The sequence below is a fragment of the Marmota marmota genome, unplaced genomic scaffold, assembly GCF_001458135.2.
Source record: "Marmota marmota marmota unplaced genomic scaffold, marMar, whole genome shotgun sequence".
NCBI lineage: Eukaryota > Metazoa > Chordata > Mammalia > Rodentia > Sciuridae > Marmota > Marmota marmota.
In genome coordinates, this window is record NW_025999968.1 from 29,715,811 (window position 1) to 29,739,234 (window position 23,424).

General features: G+C 31.7%; 1 long non-coding RNA gene across 1 annotated transcript in view; it reads right to left on the reverse strand.

The window, feature by feature from the left end:
* Positions 1-8,986: 8,986 nt before the first annotated feature.
* The window catches only part of LOC125616917, a 764,349-nt gene continuing 749,911 nt past the window's right edge, over positions 8,987-23,424 (reverse strand). The window contains exon 3 of the long non-coding RNA XR_007347700.1: positions 8,987-9,121. This is a non-coding gene — a long non-coding RNA (uncharacterized LOC125616917). The remainder of the gene's footprint in view (positions 9,122-23,424) is intronic.

Here is a 23,424-nt window from a genome sequence, read left to right on the forward strand (position 1 = left end):
AAAAGAGAAGAGTGAAGGAGAATCCTGTGCTCACGTAGGTAACAGACTAACTAAAGCAATGTAGTTTTTTCTAACCAATGAGACTGCTGATATTGTTTCTTTAAATTAAAAAAAAATCCAGCAATTTAAACTTGGTGAAAGTAGCATGTATAAGTTGTTTAATATATTTAAAAAATATATAGAAAAACTGTAATCCCAGGGACTTGGGGGGCTGAGACAAGAAGATCCTCAGTTCAAAGCCAGCTTCAGCAACAGCAGGGTGCTATGCAACTCAGTGAGAACCATTCTCTAAATAAATTACAAAATAGGACTTGGGATGTGTCTCAGTGGTTGAGTATCCCTGAGTTCAATCCCGAGTATCTCCCAAAAAAAGAAAAAGAAAAATTAAAGGAAAGCAAACAAAACCCTTAATGGAAATTCCTCTTCAGAATAAACCTAATATCCACTTTATAACTGCCAAGAATATAATATTAAAGTTTAGTTTAGTGACAGATGAAAGTTAAAACAAAATTTTCAAATAATTGATTTAGCTGTGTCATATGCTTAAGGTCTTTAACAGTGGTTGTTTAGTAGCCTTTGGGGAAAGTATCATATGCATTTTATGTGTGTGTGGGGTGTGTGTGTGTGTAGAAATAGAATTTTAACTTGATAGGCATACTGTACATAATTTTATTTCTCATACATACATTCCCTATGAATGAATCAGCCAGAAGTTGGAAAGTATGAGACATATACATTTTATAAAATGGAAAGTGGGGACTTGAATAAAATGTGGAAATGGTGATCAAAATTAGCTTTTCCCTTTTAATGTCATGAATTGAGGGACTTTAACTTGTCTGTCTGTTCAACATGTTATAGGTCTGCAGTAATTTTCTCCTTTCCATCATTTACAATTAAACATACCACATATATTTATAGGAGACACTCATGAAAATTTACAGCTCAGTTGCTGGAGTAGATGCCAAGGCTTCGCACCTTTGCATTCCTGGCTCCTACAAGTTGGCAGCAATTCAAACTTTACTATGCCCTAGTATCAAGTTCTTGTTTAATTGTGATAATCTTGTCCTCAGTGATTTTTACCAAATCATAACATTTTGCACTGCTCCTGTCATAGGAATTTTTTTATAATTTTTATAGTAAGATTAAGTGTCAAATCTGAAAACAGAACCTAACCTCATCTCCTTGAGTAATTCCTTCAAATAACATTTAAATTCAGATAGAAGAGCTAGGCCCCATTGTCATTGCTTCTGCGTTCCCTAAGGTAAGGGAATTTACTAGCTCATCATCTCTTTAGTCAGGAAAACCAATAGTGATCAGTAAAAAACAGATGCTGTTTAATTTACCTGCTCCTTATTTCTAACTGTTTTCCAGTTAATTTCATTTATCTGTTTAATTATCTGCCATTATTTAGTGATTTTAATCATTTTACCTGTTTTTGATTTCTATTAAAGATGGTAATGGTAAGGCTTTTAATAATAACTCTAATGAGACTTCCAATTAAAAACTCTGAAACCTCACCTGGTGATCTCAAGGTATACTTTTGCACATGATTAGAAGAAATTAGTTAACATAGGAAGGCAATAAGAGAAGCAGGTAAAAGAAAAGAAAAAAATAAAGAAGATATATAAGGAAAGTTGTAAGGGAAAGAGACAAAGTAAAAAATAAGAAAAAAATTAGCCTTGGAGAAGATGCAGCAATTTTCACAGAAGTAGGCATTCTTAAATTTGAATACATAAAATAAAAACAATGTAAAATTGGTAGCTACAGGGCTGGGGATGTGGCTCAAGTGGTAGCGCGCTCGCCTGGCATGCGTATGGCCCAGGTTCGATCCTCAGCACCACATACAAAGACGTTGTGTCCGCCAATAACTAAAAAATAAATATTAAAAAAACTCTCTCTCGCTCTCTCTCTCTCAAAAAAAATGGTAGCTACAAAGGGACCAGTATAGATTATCTATCAAAAATGTGGATACAGTTTTTAAAAATATAAACTTATCTTATTTTGGGGAAATAATATTCACATCAGATTGGTAAGCATGAGATTTAATTGAATGTGACTGTTGGTGGTATAAAATACAAATACGCCATTATAACACTCCTAAGTATAATTTTTCCAATTGAGACTCCTATCAATTACATGTGTGTATGTATGTATGTATATACAATTTTATATATATATAATTGTATATATCTTATATTGTACAAATTTTCCCTCTTCTGTCCTTCCTTTCTTCTTCCATTTTTCCTTATCTTCCTCTCTTCCTTTTTTATATCTTACTCTCTCTCTCTTTGCTTTCTCTCTCTTTTTTCTTTATCCATTTCTCTTTTATTCTCTCCCCACATAGGACAAGTAACTATTGACAATGGGTCCTACAGAAATTGCTTATAGAACCACTGGAAACTGATAAGAAGGCATTTACTGATGTGCTTGAAATGTCCTTTAACTATAAATTCACCTCTAATTTTCTATATTAGAGAAGAAAGTAGAATAGCATGCATTTTGCAAATCTTTAACAAACCCATGTGTGTATATTTCCCTGTGTGTTAAAAATTCTATATTTAGCTCTTGATAAAGGAAATTCTGAATCATTCCCTAAGCATAGATAGAACATATTTTTTATGACTCCTTTATGGTCCAGGTTTATGCTCAAGGGAAATGGATCCATTATTAAGTCACTGCCAATCTTCATTCACCCAACTGTGTCATAGAAGAAAGCAACAAGCTTTGCCTATGACATTTTTTTTTCTATACCAGCCTTACATTTTGCTCTGGGTCTACACAGTGGAATATTTTTCTTCCTTTTCCTCAGGCAGAATATTTCATGAAAAATTCATTTTTTTCCAACACCCAACTCTATGTAACTCTTTATAAGAAAGGTAGACAAAAGCAAGTGACCTTGAGTCCATTTGAATGACTAGTTCTGAACTGTTGGCTTGCTGTTTCCTGCTTTCATCGTGAGTGTCATACTTCTTATGATGACTCTTGCATACAAATTTAGCTTCTGTATTCCACTGTGCTTCACTCATACCAATTAGGTAGTCCACACAGACCTCAGAAAGTTGGCTATTTTTAAAGTAGGTTGAGTTCAAAGTTCTTCCAAAGACTAGAGCACAAATGTCTCAGTCTTTTAAATGTGTTAAGTGTAAGCATTGAAATGAGAAAAATGCTGTTGTTTTTACACATTCAATAAGCCCAGAAATTTGAAGTCAGAAAGTTATTGTGATTATGCATTATTCTTTACCTAACAATGATTATAATTAATAGTTCAGGAATAACAATGCAGTGTTCAAATATATGAAACATAAAATAAAATCAAACCAGAACTGTGATGTATTTGTGAATAAAATCAAATAGATAAAAATGGCATTGAACTAAAACTGATATATACATCTAACATTGTAGATATATTCTTATCATTTTTTGATCACAGTAAATATAGATACTTGTAATCATGCCAATTATTTTTAAAAGAATAAATCTTCATCTAAAAAATGTAGACATAAATCCATTACTCAAAAATTATCAACATGGAATTTCAGACAAAATACTGAAGGTAAACATGGAGAAATTTAGAAATTTGAGAGGAGGTGCCTATACTTAACCTGGAAAAACTCCAAACTCTTAATATCACCTTTTTCTTAGAATTTGCTTTAAGTACAAAGACAGAACACATTTTACTTTGTTTTAGAATTCTTGTTTTAATATTATGGTAGAAGATATTTGGGTTTGCTGGTAAACAAGTTCAGAGCCACATGTAAAAATATTCCATCATTAGGATGCATATATTTTAAAGAGTATGAAATGGTGCACTTTCTATTTTTTGCTCAAGATTAACATTACGAAGGCTTAAGAATTCTAATCAATATATAATATCAAAACTAGAAGTAATAAGATGAAAAAAAATAAATTTTTGCATGAAAAATATGCAAGAAATTGTGAATATAGGTTTATATAATTGATCATATGTACATAAACATTTAAGTAAATAGTACATATGAATATATAAACATATATTATATATATATATATATATATATATATATATATATATATATATATATATATGGTATGAGAAATAAAGTGTATATTTTTATTGTGAAATAGAGCACTTTTTGTCCTAACATAGAATGTTTTGTTGTTCCACAATGGAAAAGAGTAAAAGCATAGGATCAAAACCTGAATGTATATGAAGAATATAGAACACTTATGGAAAAAGAATTCTTGGAAAATGAATATCATTTATAATAAATTGTTAAGATTGGATGATTGATTTATGAGACTTAAGCTTGAAAATGTACTGATAGAAAGCTAGAATTTAATGTACTGATGGAAAGCTAGGTTTCCATAATAAAAATTCTGAGTTTTCTTGGATGACTCTGTTCTTATTAACAGTTTGTAAAAATGTTTTATTTTGCTTATTACATAATCACCCTAGAAAACAAGATTTCTGTATCTCTGTCAAACAGTTTCTTCTGCTTTATTTTGTCTTCATCAGGTCTTGGATTATTAAAAAAAAAGCTCCCTGTTAAAGAGCTAAGAATTATTTACAAGTTGAGTCTTTCGACATTAGTTATTAAATATTTTGTCACTCTATTTGAATGGATGACTAAGTATTTTTAGAGTAATGTGATTATATTAAATCAAGTGTTTTAAAACTTTGACTATTTTCAAAATTTCCCAAAGTCATATTCTAACTGAAGAGTTTTTCAGAAAAGCCCAAGAAGTTCTCAAAGGAACTTGTTTTCTCACCTATAAAAAATAAATGTGAAACTAATTAGACTTACTTAGTATGTTAAAGTTACTGGAAAACAAAGTCAAGGAAAATGTAATGTTAATTCTAACATAGGCTAACTTTGTTGCAAAATGTGTTATTGATAAAGCCAAAATTATGCAAAATTTCTAAAAAAGTTCTTACTGCCAATATTCTTTTTATATTAAAATGTATATCACCAAAATTTCTACATCCATTGCATTGTAATGAATTTTCTTCATACTCTTAATTATGAACACTTTAACTCTTCTGTCATGTGAAATGCACTTATTGTCTTAATCTGATGGTTTTCTCAAATTTTCTGCAAAAACTATGATAAAATAATCATAAATTTGTGGAAAAGGCTCTGATATATTTCAAATGACTTTATGATGATACAATCAAACTAGGTAGGAATTTCTAGAACTTTAATGGATAAACCAATTACTAAAACATCTAGCCCCATATTAAGAAAACATAAGCTAATTACATGAGACTCAAATTAATAATGATAATTGAACTTTTCATAAGCTTTCTTTTAAAACATTGCTGATTAAAAACAATTTTTTTAATTTTTTGTTTTCTTGATTTAATCACATTTTTTTCCTTTCTTTTCTCTTATGGTATCTATAACCTACAGCAACTTGTTTATACTTTTATAAACAAAAAATTAATATTGGTCTTTCTCTCTCTCTCTCTCTCTCTCTCTCTCTCTCTATATATATATATATATATATATATATATATATATATATATATATATAAACATAATATGTATAAACACTAATATTTTTTTTTATTTTATGGAAGTATACATATTTGCATTAGGTAAAAAGAAGTTATTCTTTTTGTAAATTGCATGTAATCAATCAACTCTATAGATTGGCTTTTTACTTTGAAGAGGCTTTTAAAATATCTAATTTAATATTCCTACTACTTGACAGTTTTTGGAAATTAAGGTTGATTTTTATGGAGTTGAAGAAACTCTTGCTCCATGGATATTTCTGCAGCTTCTACTGAAATTTCATATTTTAAAAAATACATTGAATCACAACTTTTGTTCCGATTAGAGACTGGGTTTATTTTACAAATTACTCTCACCATAATTATTTTTTTTTTTGTAAAAAATGGTGATGACTATAGAGGGAAAGATTATATTTCTGTAGAAAATTACGGTGCACTTTTTATCTGACTTTTTGGATGTTAATTAACTTTAAGATTTTGTTTTCTATATGTAAACTTGGTTGGATTCTTAATTCCCCTTGGTTCACTAAAATCTAAAACTATAGTTTTCCAAATTCATGCAAGCTGAAACTACATGATTAAATATGAATTTCAGATGAATCTCCACAATTGATTATACATAGGTAAATTTTATGTCTAATAATTTGTGTGCCAATCAGAGAATCTGACAGTATATCCCATGGTAAAAACCAGAAATATTCAAATGAGGAACCCAAAGAATCCATAAGATTTTAACTACTATTGCATTTCACCATCTAAAAATGATTGGAGTTACAATATGCAAGTCTTGACTAACTTCCTTCTTGACTCAAAACTAAGTTAATGTTTTGCTCTCCCTATCAACAATTTTCTTTTTTATACAATTTAATATAATTATCTTCAAACAGTAAAATTTAAAATGAAAAATTTAGTTTCTACTTTACTATAATTTAGAAGATTTAATGACATACTAATTCCTCAGTGAGGAAAACCCTGTGCTCTTATCAGAAAAAAAAGTGCTTTTTAGATATAAAGTTAGGACTCATTAACCAATGTTTATTTTTTTTTAATGCTCATATAATAAATATTTCATTAGATCAGTGGTTCTTTTCTTGAAATATTTGGTCAATTTTGGCTCTTAGAAGTCCTTGGTTCTGTGTGTATTTCAAAACTTTTATGTTGTCTTCTATTAGATACTTTGACACTATCCTCTGTGTAACATGTTTTCTCAAGAGTCTTAAATGCTTGGCAGCAGTCACTGACTTCTCAAATGATCTCCATGGGGATTGAGCAACAAAAAGTGATAAACGGAATCAGAGGAAAAAACCCATTGAAATCCTGTTTGATGACCTTTAGATGATCTCTATCAGTTAATCAGAAAGGCTAAGCAAAAGAGAGAAATATTAAAATAAAATAAAAATGAGCCCAAAGTTTAGAATCTCCTGAGCAGGCAAAAACAGTTAAATCATGAAATAAAATCTTAGACTATTTCCTGTAAATGTCCTTGATAAATACAAAACTTTAGTAGCCTTCCAAAAATGTATAAGAATCACACTTTAAAATAATCCCCTGACATATGAAAAGCCCCATTACAGCCATCAATCATTACAAAGCTTAAAGAAATTTGTTTCCATTTGATAAGACAGTTTGTGGGGCCATGCCTCTGTGTTTCCCCTACCCACTGTCACTGGTTAAGGGCCACTGGTACCAAATAATAATAATAATAATTAACTTTATTATTCTATCATTTTGGTCTCATTCACTTGATAGCTTTTCTTTTCTTCAAATGTGATATAAACATTCAATCTAATTTCTCTCAATTATTTCTTATAGGAATACAAGATGTTGTTCAACATATTATTACATTACTGAGTAAATGTTTCTTTAGTGAATATAGCTTTTTTTATGTCCTGTTTAAACTCTTTGAATGAGAGACAATTTTGATATGTATTTATTCTGATTTCTATATTCTCATAATAGACAATATGTAAGACCTCATACTTATGAGAAGCAGACCTTCGTAACTTATGGCAGAGTGGAGGATGCCCCCTTAACAAGCCAGTATCCAGGGAGACAAAGAAGTTAAAGCAATTTTCAGTGGTCAAATTCTTGGTCAGGTAATGGATAAACTGATGTTCTGATGAGACAGCCATTTGCCCAGACAGAAAAACGGATTGTTTATCAATGTAAACTGGTTTGCAAGAATTTCCTGATACTAATTATGATGTTACTTAGTGTTTTATAACTCCAATTTCCTCAATTGGATTTTCTTGAAGAAAATAGTTGTGATGATATGTTATATAAGGTCTCAGAAAATTTTAGTGTGTCAAAGCAAGCAGTCTTCTTTCATCTTTATTTATGTTGTGATTTTAAACATTCTGTATCATTTTCTGTTAGAAATTTGACTTCTAAATTATATATTAGTATAGCTATTTTTGCATTCTCTATCCTGTTCCTTGGATCTGTATTTCTAGTCTTGTCAATACCACAAACATTTTCTTCTGCAAGCTCTTACATTTGTATCTTTGATCAATTTGAAGTGAACTTTTGTGTATGGGATTAGGTAAAAGTTGTGATTTTTTTCTATTTTTACTAGTATTTCAACTTCTTAAACATTTTTTAGGGAAAGGCCATATTTTCCAAATTTCTTCTTTAAAATTTTATTTGTTTCCTGAAACTAAATTAATTTTATACAGATAGATCTATTTCTGGGCTTTATTTTTTTTTCTTATATCAATAACCCATTTTTGTGATTATTGTGGCTTTATGGGGGGTCTTAATATCAGATCCTTAAAAAGTGTCATTCATTGATGAAATTTTTGCAATTCTAGATTTTGTGATTTTCATATCAAATTTAAGAATCAGATTGTCTTGGCTTCTGGACCCAGAGTAAAATCCTCTGGCTGCAGCGCTGTCACAGTGGCATCTGTAGCAATGGCACAAGAGAGCCTACAGAATGGGAAAAAATCTTTACCACACACACACCTCAGATAAAGCATTAATCTCCAGGATATATAAGGAACTAAAAATACTTAACACCAACCAACAAACAAACAACAACAACAATAACAAAAATAACTCAATCAATAAATGGGTTAAGGAGCTGAACAGACACTTCACAGAAGAAATACAATGGATCAACAAATATATGAAAAAATGTTCAACATCTCTAGTAATTAGAGGAACACAAATCAAAACTACTCTAAGGTTCCATCTCACTCCAGTCAGAATGGCAATCATTAAGAATATAATCAACAATAAATGTTGGTGAAGATGTGGGGGAAAAGGTATATTCATACATAATTGGTGGGACTGCAAATTGGTACAACCACTATGGAGAGCAGTATGGAGATTCCTCAGAAAACTTGACCCAGCTCTCCCACTCCTGGATTTATACCCAAAGGACTTAAAATCAGCATAGTACAGTGACACAGCCATGTCCATGTTTAAAGCAGCTCAAATCACAATAGCTAAACTATCTATGGAACCAGCCTAGGTATCCTTCAATAGATGAATCAAGAAAGAAAATGTGGCATATATATTTAATGGAATATTACTCAGCTTTAAAGAAGAATAAAATTATGACATTTGTAGGTAAATGAATGAAGTTGGATAATATCATGCTGAGTGATATTAGCCAATCCCAAACTACCAAAGTCCAGCTATATTCTTCTATATGTGGATGTTAATTCACAATGGAGTGTGAAGAATAGAGTTACCTTAGATTAAGTACAGGGGAGTGAAGTTAGGGGAGGGAAGAGGACAAAGGGATAGGAAGGATATTAGAATGAAATAAACATTATATATATATATATATATATATCTATATATNTATATATAAAACCAATATGATTCTACAAAATGTACAATCAGAAAATGAGAAATTATATCCCATCTATGTATGATATATCAAAGTGCATAAATGTATTCTATTGTCATGGAAAAAATGTAGCTACTTCCCCCATTTAAAGGTTGGTAAAATGTCAAAAAGAAAAGAATCAGATTACAAATTTTTATTTCATTGGTTAAAAAATTGCCTAATTGACATTATTTAGAATGACTATCTGTCAATCAATTAATTGTGTACTCCATAATATTGTGCTTCATTCTTTTTAAAAATTTTTAAAGTTTCTTTTTCTTTCTTTCATATCATTATATTTTATGTATTTATATTTTATATCCCTATTGCACTGGCTAGGACATGCAACATAATGTCATTTGAAAGTATGGAAAAGTATATTCTCTTTTGGTTCTTGACATTTGCATGAATTCTTTAGCCTTTGTATTATGAGTATTATGTAGCTGTATGTTTTCATAAATGATGAGGAATATTTGTTCAATTTTGAATTTATTAAAGATTTTATCATAAATGTATATTGAATTTTTTCATATGTTTTTCTACATTTATATAAGTAGTCCAATGGTATATATTTTTGAATGTGTTAGGAACATAATTTATATTAATTGAATTTTCATTTTTAATCTATGTGTATATCTGGGAAAAACTTAAGTCTGTATGACGTACCAGACTTTCAAAAAGTCAGTGAATTCAACCCTTTAAAATTTTTTAAAAATATTTTTTAGTTGTCAATGGACCTTTATTTTATTTATTTACATGTGGTGCTGAGAATCCAACACAGTGCTTCACACATGCTAGTCAAGCGCTCTACCTCTAAGCCACAACCCCAAACTCAACTCATTGAAATTTTAAGAATTTGTGGGACTGTATTCATGATATACAATAGTCTTTTTGAAATTTTCCTTTGAGTTCTTTGTTTTTAACAATGCTGTGATTCTAATGAAATAAGTTGGGAAGTTTTACTTTCTTTATTTTGTAGAAAGATTTGGTCAAAAATTTTAACACATTTTCCCTTGTTCTTGGATAAGATATTTTTCTGGAGTTAGTTTTAAAATAGGTGTGAAATAGCTGAGGTTATTTCTTCTATAGAGGATATTTTACATAGATAGGAATATATAATTGGGTTGACAGTGCTTATCTTTCAAAGAATACATTTATGTTTCACATAATGAGCTTATTAACATAAAGTTTTTCATAATATTTCCTTATTGTCTTTGAAATACCTGTAGTACCTGTTGTGTGTTTCCTTTTCATTAACATTGATCTTTTTCCTGATTTGCTTGTCTGTACCTTAGTAAACATTTTTGATGTTTCAAACAGTGAGAAGCTTTCAGATTCTTTATTTTCAAGTTTTTGTTTCCTATTTCATTGTTTCATTTTTTATTATTTTTTGCTTGATTTGAGAATAATTTGATTTTTTTCCAGATTCTAAATATGTAAGAAAGTTTACACTATTGAGTTGACTTTTATACCTCTCTAATAAGTTATTATTCCTGTAAGTTTGACTTAGTAATGCTATATCTACATCCTAAAAATTCTAAAAATTAAAAAAATATATTGTTTGAAATGTATTTTATTTCATTTCATTTGTGCTTTTAGTTCTTTTTAAATGTATGATTACTCGGAAGTTTATTTATTAAATTTTCAATATGTGGGCATTTTCCAAATAGCTTTCTAAAATAGATTCCTTTTCACATTTAGTTAGTTTTGGATAATGGATATTATATGATTTCTTTAGTTTTACATTTATTGACCCTTGTTTTGTGGTGCATAGTATGATTTATCTTGATTTTTGGTTCAGATTATGAATTATCTTGGGAAATATTCCATTGCCACTTGGAAAACAATAAATGAATTATCCCATTTCTAATAATAGTTTTATATAAGTATCACTTAGGGAAAATATTTAATTTCCCATATTCCTTTTGTTTTGTGTTTTTTGTTTGTATTTATGTATTTATTTATTTATTTATTTATTTATTTCTGGGTGTGGGTGGTACTACAGATTTAACTCAGGGTTATTATTTTCACTAAGCATTCTGCCTTTCATTTTGGGGGGATGGGCTTACTTCATTTAGCATGATATTCTCCAACTTTATCCATTTACCTGCAAATGCCACAATTTTATTCTCTTTTAATGATGAATAATATTTCAATGTGTATATACACCATAGTTTCTTTATCCATTCATCTATTGAAGGGCATCTAGCTTGCTTTCAAAATTTAGCTGTTGTGAATTGAACTGCTATTGATGTGGCTGTGTTACTATAGTAGGCTGATTTTTAAGTCCCTTGGGTATGGACTGAAGAGTGGGATAGCTAGGTCAAATGGTATTTCCATTATGAGTTTTCTAAGGAATCTACATACTGGTTTCCAGAGTGGTTATGCCAATTTTCAGTTCCACCAGCCATGTATGAATGAGTATGCCTTTTACCCCACATCCTCACCAAAACTTATTGTTGTTTATATTCTTGATAACTCATTTTGACTAGGGAGAGATGAAATATTAGAGTAGTTTTGATTTGCATTTCTCTAATTACTAGAGACATTGAACATTTTTTCATATATTTGTTGAACAATTGTGTATCTTCTTCTGAGAATGTCTGTTCAGCTCCTCAGCTCATTTATTCGTTGGCTTGTGTGTGTGTGTGTGTGTGTGTGTGTGGTTGTGTGTGTTAAGCCTATTGAATTCTTTATATATCCTGGAGATTAAGGTTTTGTGGCAAACAATTTTTCCCCCAAATGTAGGTATTCTCTTCACACATTGTTTCTTTGGTTGAGAAACATTTTAGTTTGAATGCATCCCATTTATTAATTCTTGGTTTTATTTCTTGTGCTTTAGGAGTCTTGTTAAGGAAGTCAGGGCCTACTCCAATATGATGAGGATTTGAACATACTTTTTTTCTCTATTAGGCACAGGGTCTCTGGTCTAATTCTTAGGTCCTTGATCCAGTTTGAGTTGAGTTTTATTCATGGTGAGAGATAGAGGTTTATTATTACTTTGCTGCATATGGGTTTCGAGTTCTCCCAGCACCACTTATTTTAAGAGGCCATCTTTTCTCCAATGTATGTTTTGGGCTCCTTTGTCCAATATGAGATAACTGTATTTATGGGATTTTGTCTATGTTTTTTCTATTCTGTACCATTGGTCTACATGTCTATTTTGGTGCCAATATCATGCTATTTTTGTTACTATAGCTTTGTATTATAGTTTGAGGTCTGGCATAGTGATGCTGCCTGCTTCATTCTTCATGCTAAGGAATGCTTTGGGTATTCTGGGTCTCCTTTTTTCCAAATGAATTTTCTGATTGCCTTTTCCATTTCTATAAGGAATGACATGGGAATTTTAATTGGAATCACATTTTTTTTTCTTTCTTTAGTGTTCTGTAGTTTTCATTGTAGAGTCTTTCACCTCTTTTGTTGATTCCCAAGTACTTCTTTTTTCTTTTCTTTTCTTTTCTTTTTTTTTAAGGCTATTGTGAATGGGGCAGTTTTCCTAATTTCTCTTTCAGAGAATTCATCACTGATGTATAGACATGCATTTGATTTATGGGTATTGATTTTATATCGGGGTACTTACTGAATTTATTTTGAATCCTCTAAGTCAACAGCAAATAATGATAGTTCAAGGTCTTTTTTTCTCTTCACATCCCTTTAATTTCTTTCATCAGTCTAACTGCTCTGGCTAGAGTTTCAGGGACTATAATGAATGCTTCCAGTTTTTCTCCAACTAGAATGATATTGGCCTTGGGTTTAACCTAGATAGCTTTTACAATGTTAAGGTATGTTCCGACTATCCCTAGTTTTTCTAGTGTTTTGAAAATAAAAGGGTACTGTATTTTGACAAATCATTTTTCTGCATCAATTGATATAAGCATATGATTCTTATATTTAAGTCTATTGATGTGATGAATTATATTTATTGATTTCCATATGCTGAACCAATCTTGCATCCCTGGAATGAACCCCACTTGATCATGGTGCACTATGTTTTTAATATGTTTTTGTATGAGATTTGCCAAAAGTTTATTGAGGATTTTTGCATCTATGTTCATCAGGGATATTGGTCTAAATTTTCTTTCCTTGTTGTGTCTTTTCCTGTTTTTGATATCAGGATGATACTGGCTTTGTGGAATGAGTTTGGAAGCATTCTCTACTTTTCTATTTCATGGAATAATCTGAGTAGTATTGGTACTAATTCTTCTTTGTAGGTCTTTTAGAGCTCAGCTTTGAATCTGTCTGGTCCTGGGCTTTTCTTGGTTGATAGACTTTTGATGAAGTCTATTTCCTTCCTTGAAATTGATCTGTTTAAATGTGTATGTCCTCTTGAATCAGTTTGGGTTGATCGTATGCCTCTAGAAATTTGTCAGTATCTTCCAAGTTTCTATTTTATTGGAGTATAAATTTTCAAAATACTGTCTAATTATCTTCTGTATTTCAAAAGTGTCTGTTGTGATATTTCCTTTTTCATTATGAATTTTAGTAATTTGAGTTTTCTCTCTCCTTATTTTCATTAAGGTAGCTAAGCATTTGTCAATTTTATTTATTTTTTTCCAAGAACAATTTTTGGAATTGTTTCTTCTGTTTCAAATTCATTGATTTCTGCCATGATTTTAATTAGTCCCTATCTTCTACTACTTAGCACCTCACTTTTGCAGAGGCTGGCTTTGAACTTCTGCCTCAGATCCCCAGCTGCTGGGATTATAGGCATGCATCCCTGCACCCAGCTTCCCAACTGTTTTTTGCTTACTTTTTCAATTAATTATTATTGTGACAGTGGTTCTTTTTGAGTTACCCATTTCTTTGATAAAACTTTTAAAACATCCTATGGAAGCAAGTAGAGTATCAACTATCAAAGGACATCACCCTTATAACTTCTCACAGAGACTCATAATCATGTTCTATATGTTGATGTCTATATAAAAACAGTTTATCATGTATGTTATTTAAATTTCTTTTGATTTATGTTAGGAATGGTAAATATGCCTCCTGATAATATGCTGTTGTTAGACACAGAAAACATTCTTTTGTTTAAAAAAAATATTGCCTTTCCATCTCTCTCTCTCTCTCTCTCTCTCTATATATATATATATATATATATCTATAGATATATATATATATCTATATATATATATATACATATATAGATATATATAATATACACATGCATATACATATATCTTATATCATGCTTATATCAAATTATTTCCTCTAGAAGAAAAATTATAAGCAACTTTTATTTTTTCTTTATTCATGTTTTGTAGCATGTTTTGAAATGTGATAATATTTAGATAAATAAAACCTATTTTACATGCAATAGATAATCTATGTACATTCCAGTTTTGCAGAATACTCTCAGTCTTAAATCTTTTGAATTATTTAAATCTTTTGAACTATTTTAATATTTAGTAACAGGACTTAACTCTATTTGGAGAATTAGAATATAGAATATTGACATACATAATTTAGAATATAATGTAAAACATTTTCAGAATTATACATTTGTTTACTTTGTACTACTTATCTTTAATATACATTTAATCCATAACTGCATTTTTATCTTCCAAATCAAATTAAACTTCAAAATAAATATAATTTCAACTTTTAGAAACTGTAAAAATAAAGAATAGACAATTGAAAAATGACAAAGTTACTGGATTTAAACATTTCCTAGGTGACTGCTTTGAAAGTTATTTTTCTTTCCTGAGTGTTTAAAAGTTAGTAATATTTATATATCATCAGTCATATTAATTATCAACAAAATAACACTTAAGTCAAAATATAATATACATCTATATACCACAATATACTGTGTCAATGAGTTAAAAGAACCAGAATTTGAAATGCACTGATACGTTTGCCTCCATACTCTAATAAATATCACTGAAGAATTTTTTAGAGGTAGGGGATGTAATTATCAAATCAATGGCGTAATTCAAAGATAAGCAATCTTCAAAAATACGAGTTAATATTCCTTATGGAAACTGGCATAAATAGGATTATGGAGGGATAAGAATAGTGGAAATTAATTATCTTTCAATTTTGAGATATTGAGAATGAACAAAATGCATTTAAAATATGTGTAAACTCATCATTCTATGTGCAGTTGAGCTCATGAATCTCATTTTTTCTCTTTCTTTTTTCAACCTAAATTCGTTTTGAACCATTTTACTGTGACTCATTAAATTGAAATTTTATTTTATAGAAATTCTTAGCAATGACAGTGAAAATATGTAACTTTACAGCACATAAAATGATTCATGCTTAGAGCAAGTAAACAAAAAATGTAAATATAAAAATAAAAGCATATCCTTTATACAAAGATGAAATATCTGCCAAATTAATTTTTTGGGCTTAAAGACAATTAATGAACATGCTTTTCCTCTTATGGGCTAGGCTCTGTGAAAAAATCATTTACTTACAATTGTCACATTAAACCCCTATTGACAGTCAACAGATTAATTTCAAGGAAATTTGATTTGTAGTAAAAGTAGATTTATATATATTTTAGATACAGACACAGATACCTTGCTTACCTTAACACAGAAAGATTGAAGACTACTCCACAAGCAATTTTCATTAGAAGCAACCTCATGTTTTAATAGGCATAGTTTTCTTCTTAGTTCTTAGTAGTTCTCAAATCTTATTAGTTCTCAATTCTTTATATACTAACTTTAAATTAATAGTATTTTTTATACCTACCTAGTGCTATATCATCCTTAACTATACAACTTAAATTTGGAAAGCTAGCAAATGGCATTCTTCCAATACTTATTGTCAATACAAATTATTATGTACCATAAGAGGTACCCCAGTGGTATGGGAATGCAGTCTCTTGGTAGTTTTCTTTTCAGAAAAAGCTTTAAGAAAAAACTGAATACCTCTGGCTCCCATACAGAATACATGAAAACATTTGTGCCATTTTTGTTGTCTCTGATGGTATGTACTAATTTACTCTACAATATTCTAATTTCTATTATGCAAAGAAAAATGTGAAGAAAGCAGAATAATTGACTGATGTCTCTTTCTTCTTGTCTTCAAATTATAAGTATTGGCAATATTAGTAAACTCATTTATGAAGAACTCTTTCTTCACAGTAAGATAGTGAACACTTTATAAAAAATTTTCCATTTGTTCATTTTTGTTGTACATAACAGTAGAATCTATTTATACAAATATGGAGTATATCTTATTTTAATTAGGATGCCAGTCTTGTGTATGTATATCATGTTGAGATTCACTATGGTTTATTCCTAACCTGTACGAGTAGGAAAGTTATGTCAGATTCATTCCACTGTCTTCCTAATCCTGTCCCTCCTCCTGTCCCTTTATTCTCTTTTGTCTAATCCTATGAATATTTATCCCCACCCCCTTGTATGTTAGCATCCATATATTAGAGAGAACATTTGACATTTGTTTTATAGGAGATTGGCTTACTTCATTTGGCATGATATTCTCCAGATCCATCCATTTACTAGTTAGTGTCATAATGAGATAGGGCAAAGGGAAGATAATTAGCATAGACAATTAATTATTAGGTGAGGAAGATGGGGGCTAATTAAAAGAAAGGGAAATCAAATGCTATTATCTTCTGAGCACTTCTCCCCACTGAAGTTTACCACTACCTCTGGGCAATCACTCCTCCCAATCCATGCAGTTTCTGGGTGGCTCTTTTACTGCCTTTTGGTCACATAGGCAAAACAGAAATGGAGAGGGGTCAGAAGATAGGAAACCTGATATATATAAAGGGACAAGACACACCCCCTCCCAAAAGCACCAGCTCTGATTCCCCAATCCTCTCCAGAAGAGGATTCTCTCTCTCTCTCTCTCTCTCTCTCTCTCTCTCTCTCTCAAATAAAATTTGCTTCCTATGCCTGCCTTGGCATTTCTTTGGTGTTTAAATTTCAATACCAAGGGTATCAGAACCCAATCCTGACTTCCAAGACCAGTATCAATGAAGCCATCCTTCTTTACGGCTGAACAATATTCCAGTGTATATAAACCACATTTTCTTTATCCATTCATCTGTTGATGGGCTTCTATGTTGGTTCTATTGTTCATATATTTATTGTCCTTTGGCATTTGCATTTATTTCTTTGAGATATATGTGTTCAGGTTGGTAGTTTATTTATTAATTGGATTACTTATTCTTTTTTCCCACTTTTTTTGAGTTCTTCATATATCCTGGATACTAATCCTCTGTCAAATTAATATCTGGCAAAGATTTTCTCCTGTAGTTTGTATCTTCACTCTATTGATTAGTTTTTAATTTGATGTTATCTCAGGGGTTAATACTTGCTCTTATTTCCTGAGCTATCAGAGTCCTATTGATACTTTACCAGTCCTTGCTTCCCGAATGCTAAAGTATAACACCAGAGAAGTATGCCAAGGCAAGCAGAGAGTGGAAAGTAAAAAGGCTTATTAAAGATAGCAGAAAAGACTTCTCCTTGTGGAAGAAGGGGACCCGAAATGTAGAATCTGTGGGATGGGGAGGTCTCATTCCTTTTATTTTATTTTTTTTTTTATTTTTTATTTTTTTAATTTTTTATTGTGGGTTGTTCAAAACATTACAAATTTCTTGACATAACATATTCGACACTTTGATTCAAGTGGGTTATGAACTCCCACCTTCACCCCATACACAGATTGCAGAATCACATCAGTTACACATCCATTGATTTACAAATTGCCGTCCTAGTGTCTGTTGTGCTCCGCTGCCTTTCCCATCCTCCACCCTCCCCCCTCCCCACCTCTCCCCTCCCCTAAATCNGAGCCACAATCCCAGCCCCCCCTCCCCCCCCATATCTAGTTTTTAAGCACTGTTTGTTAAACAAACTATTCTTTCTCAAGTGCATATTTTTGTTACTATGGTCAGGGAACATTTGGCTGAAGACATGATGATGTGTGGATTTGCTTCTGATTCCTTTGCCCTGTTGTGTTGCTCTAGATTTCTGTATTTTATGCCAGTGCTGTGCTGTTCTTGTCACTGTGGTTCTGCCATTTGTTTTAAAGCCAGGTGTCATGATGCCTCCAGCATTCCTCTTTGTACTCAGGATTGCCTTGGCTATTTACTCTTTTGTGCTTCCATTTGAAATTCAGAATTGATTTTTCCCAGGTTTAAAGAATACCAGTGGCATTTTGATGAAAGTTCAATTGAATCTGGAGATTTCTTTGAGTCTATGGCCATTTTAACAACTTTAATTCTCCTAATCCACAAACATGGGAGGTCTTTCAGTCTTCTAGTGTCTTCTTCAATCTCTTTCTTCACTATTTTGTTATTTTAATTGTAAAGGTCTATCACATTGTTAGTTAGGTTTATTTCTAGCTTTTGATTAATTTATTTTTTGTGGCTAGTACCAATGGTATTACTTTTTCTGATTTCCTTTTCAGGGAGATAATTATTAAGGTTTAGAAAAAAATACCAATTTTTGTTTCAATTGTCTTTACTGAATTGGTCTGTCAGTTCTGAAAGTCGTTGGGTCTATCTGATACTGCCCTTTCTCCAATGCCTTTCTTTGTTGGGATACTTTTTTTTTTACTGCTTCACTCTCAGTGTGCAAAAAGTTCCAAGACTGATCCCTATTACACACACAAAGAAAAAAAAAAGGTAACAACAACAAAACAATAGCAGCAATAAGATGCAAGAGGAAATGTACACAATACATACATAAATGAAAAAAATTAAATTATAACAAGTAAAAAAGGGGAAAAAAGCAGTGGAAAAGCCAAAAAAAAGGAGGGGAGGGTAGAAATTTTTTAAATTAATAAAAAGAATAGAAAAAGAGATATAAATAAAAATAAATAAATAAAAGCTTCCTCCTTAATGAAGTACTTGAATCAGGAGGAAGCATGCTAATGAAAGTTTCTCTCCAGGTCTCCTTAGGCTCTGTGCCCTGTGGACCAAGTGAAAGCTGGGGGCAATTGAACCCTAATTCTTCACACTGTGGTGCCTGCCAGATCACCAATGAAAGTGATTGATGGAATCACAGACTAGTTGAAATTTCACTCAGCTAGTTTGCATTCTGGAACAATCTAGCAGAATGCAGAGCTTGCCAGGCAAAGTTCTCTCTGGAGAATTTTTAGTGATTCCATTCAAGGGTGGGACAACTATTGGTGCTGAGGTTTGATGATGACTAGGCTGGTATAGAACACAGAGGTCTCTAAGCAAATAATTTCTCTAGAGTACTTTGGATTATGTGTCCTGGGGCAGGGGAGAGGTTGACCCTGCAGCTAGGAAAAGGCAGTGGTAGTGGTAGGGGGAGATGCATGGTCTATCAGCTACAATTCTGGTATCCCAGACCTGTCTGAGAAGTGAAATCACACATGACTGTTCACTCCCCCAGGATCTCTCATCAGGTCCCTAAAATCACCAGTATTAAAGGGAAGTGTCTTCTGCCTTTCTCTTTGATACAGTCTGGTTTCCCACCACATAGAATTCTCAAAGCACTTGTGTCAAAGTCTCTTCATTGAGCCAAACTGACCCACAAGATACCAGCCCACTGATCCATGGCTGCAGAACTGCAATGAGGTCTGGGTTCTGAGAGACAGGAAAATAGCACAGGTCTCTGATTCCCAGAGTGGGAAGCTCAGACAATAGAACCTTTTTCAGGAATGCTCCCAGTCATAGCTCCTTGAGAATACACTGGTTATTGTGGAGCACTTCTCCAGTGCCATCTTGTTATGCAGTTCCTAGACCTCTTATCTGTTTAAGATTATGCCTGCAAGGTGCTGAAATTTGCACTCATGTAGCTCATTTGGACTTTCCATCTTTCATCTTTCTTCATCTCACTTATTTCCCTAAAGAGGGGGTATTCTCTCTCTGTGTCCTCTGTTCTGTTATCCAGTTGGTGCTGAGGTGCTCTGTTTCTCACACTATTGTATCATCCAAAATCTCTGGGCATCTCCATGTCTCTCTTTCTCTACTATTGAAGTCAGTGCTCTCCCACAGCTACCCATCTCGTCTCAAATCCACCATAAATGATTTTCTTTAAAAAGAAAGTTTCTTCTTGCATGAAAAATTATTATATTGAGTTCTCATGTGTCATGGAACATTGTGTTTTAGGAAAATTAACATTTATCCATTTTCCTCAGACAGATACAGATATGGTAAAACATAATTTAAGATCATGAGTGAATTCTGGATATTCAGACCATTATTAAAATATGTTTAACAAATGAACATATAGTTACTTTGCTTCAAAACTCTGTACCATGAAGAGACTGAAAGGCACACAAATTCAAAAGTCTTTATGATAGTAAAATATTTATTTTTAAAAGTTCATTTTTATGAAGTACATAACATGTATATTTCAAAAAAAACCTTTATTTTTAAGCAAAGAGGAGGCTTGGAACCTCCTGTTAGATAAATATATTTCCATGCCATCAAGATATAATTTTAGTTTCTCATGTACAATTATTTTTTGTTAATTAGGACATTCCTAATAATAAAATTTACACATCACTAGAAGTATAAGGGAACATTATAAGCTTTCTTCTTACTACTTAAATTCTTTCTTAATCCCAATAAATTTTGAGAAACTAATATAATATCATTGTCCATGATTTAAATATAAAGTTTCTTAACTATGATACAAAGGTTAAAATGAAAAAAAAAAAAGTCCATGATGTTATTAACTTTGCTGTAAGTGTATTTGCCAGAGTTATTTCAGGATATTTAGTTTCTTTTCAAAAATCTATCACTTTATTTAGGCAATTTTTATTCTTGATTCCATTTCATACACTTGCCAAAGATGTCTGTGATTTCTCAATAATGTTTATCTGCTGGGAGCCATTAGCCAAATAGGTATGACAATTTCCTTGCCAGCGTACCCCATGTTGCAGTGACATTGAATGTAGGTGACCTTGCTCAAGGACCAAGGCAGATTAGGGCGTTCCCGGTTTAGGTTCCAGGTTTAAGGTTTAAGATTATTCCTGCTGGGAATAGGGCGTATCCTGCTGCCTGAGTTCCCCTTGAGTTCTCACGGGATTCAGAGTATTTTTTGAGAGATAGAAGCCCAGTGGAGGTGGATTTGGGCAGAGAACGTGGATTTCCCCAGAACGTGATTGTAGATGGCTGGTGTGAGTTCGGGAATAAAGAGTTGCTGTTTGAATCTACAAGCTGTGTGGTGGCTCGTGATTGTGTGCCCAGCCAGACTGCGGCATTTGTGCCCAGCCAGACTGCGGCATTTATCTACATTATCTTCTCAAAAGACTCTTGTATCATTGCCCTATTTTCAGAATAAAATAAGCTCCTTGGCTGACAACTCTCTTTTCTATGGAATTTTCCTCTTTTATCCATGCTTTGCCAAGTCATGTCAAAAGGCCATTACAAAAATCAGGACTGAACAAACAACCAAGGAACCTGAAGAAGAAGGAACACATACACATCATGACCAACACATCATTGATGTGAATACAGTTATTTTTTGTGCAGCTGTTTATGTAGAAAAATAAATAGCTGATGTGTTTCACAAACATTAGTTTCTTTTGTTCGTACAAATGCAAAAGTGGTCTATTTTTTAATGTATTTTCCTAAATTCAGTATTTCTTTCTTGGAATACTGGATTGGAGGAATTACTACTTAGAAATTAAAAATGTTTAAATAAAAAAAAATGTTTAAATAAATTTTAGTATCTTGATTTCCCACTTTATTTCATATTATTGATAACACCATTCTTTAGCACTAAAAAGGATAACTAGAATGTAATTTTGAAACTCATGACTTATCTTTTTCAATGATTAAAATGAGAATAATTAAAAGCAGAAAATGTAAAGGCCAGTTTACTCTTTTCAGTTTAGTTCATTAGTTCAATTAATACTGTTGTCTAATCAATTACATTAGATTGATCAATTACTGTGTACCTACTCTAACTTGTTCTCTGAAAGCTGATGACAGAAAAGTTCTAGTTCTCATGTTTCTTTTATTTTAGTGGGAGAGATTGACAAAACATGACAAACAGGTAAGGGAAACTACAGTGAAAAACAAATGTAATTAAGAGCTGATATTAATTAGCTAAACATATAGAACATATATAAAAGGAAACAGCTAATACAAAGGCTCTGCACTCATTTTATAAGGCTACCATAGCAAATTTCTAAAAAAATATTTAGGCTTAAAACAACAGAGACTTATTCACATATTTTTATGGGCCAATGTCTGAGATCAGATTTTCAACAGAGCCACACTTCTCTGAAGCACTAGTAATGAACTCTTAATTATCTCTTTCAAATCTTAGTGGAATTTCCAAGTTCCAATTTCTTGCCTCTGCTTTCACAGAGTCTTCCCCTTTGTTTTACCTTCTTGTGACTCTTATAATGTCATTGGATTTGGGGGCCACCCAGATAGATAATCTAGGTTAATCTCAGTATGAAATGATGAACTCATTTATATCTACATTTTCCAAACAAAGTCACATTCACAAATTCCAAGAAGTAGGGCTAGATACAAGTTTTAGGGGCCACCATTATACACATGCCATAATGCAAGGAAAATTCACACTTCACATATTCAAAAGAATACCATAATGCTATATTAGTGTGAATATAAAGTATAAAAATTAGCAGAGGCAGTGTTATGGCAGGAATTGTGAACCCACAAAGAACATGTGAAGTCCTTGCCCCAGTATCTATGAAGTGCTCTTTTTTGAAAAATATTAACTATGATGAATATGAAGTGAGGTTTATTGAGTCCTAATTAGATATGACTGGCCAAGTGATGATGCAAACAGAGTTTTCACTGCTATATCTACAAGAAAAAATGGCAAGAATTGCCACAAGCACCAGAAACTCAAAAGTGGTAGTGAAATGTTGTATTCAATGTCTTACAGGAAGTACAGCTCTAACAAAACTTTGATTTTAGGTTTCTGGCCTCCAGAATTGTGAAAGAATTTTTATTCATTGTTTTAATTCCACCAATTTTATCCTAGTTTATACAGCATCCCTAATAAACAAATACTAGCAGATAACTGAATTAGGTGTAAATAAATCTAAGGATCTAAAGACCACATATATCTGTTAGGAACTGAGTTCAGGTTCATGGAATAGAAAACTTAAATAGTAACTCATTTAGGCTTTGAATAATATATATTTCAAA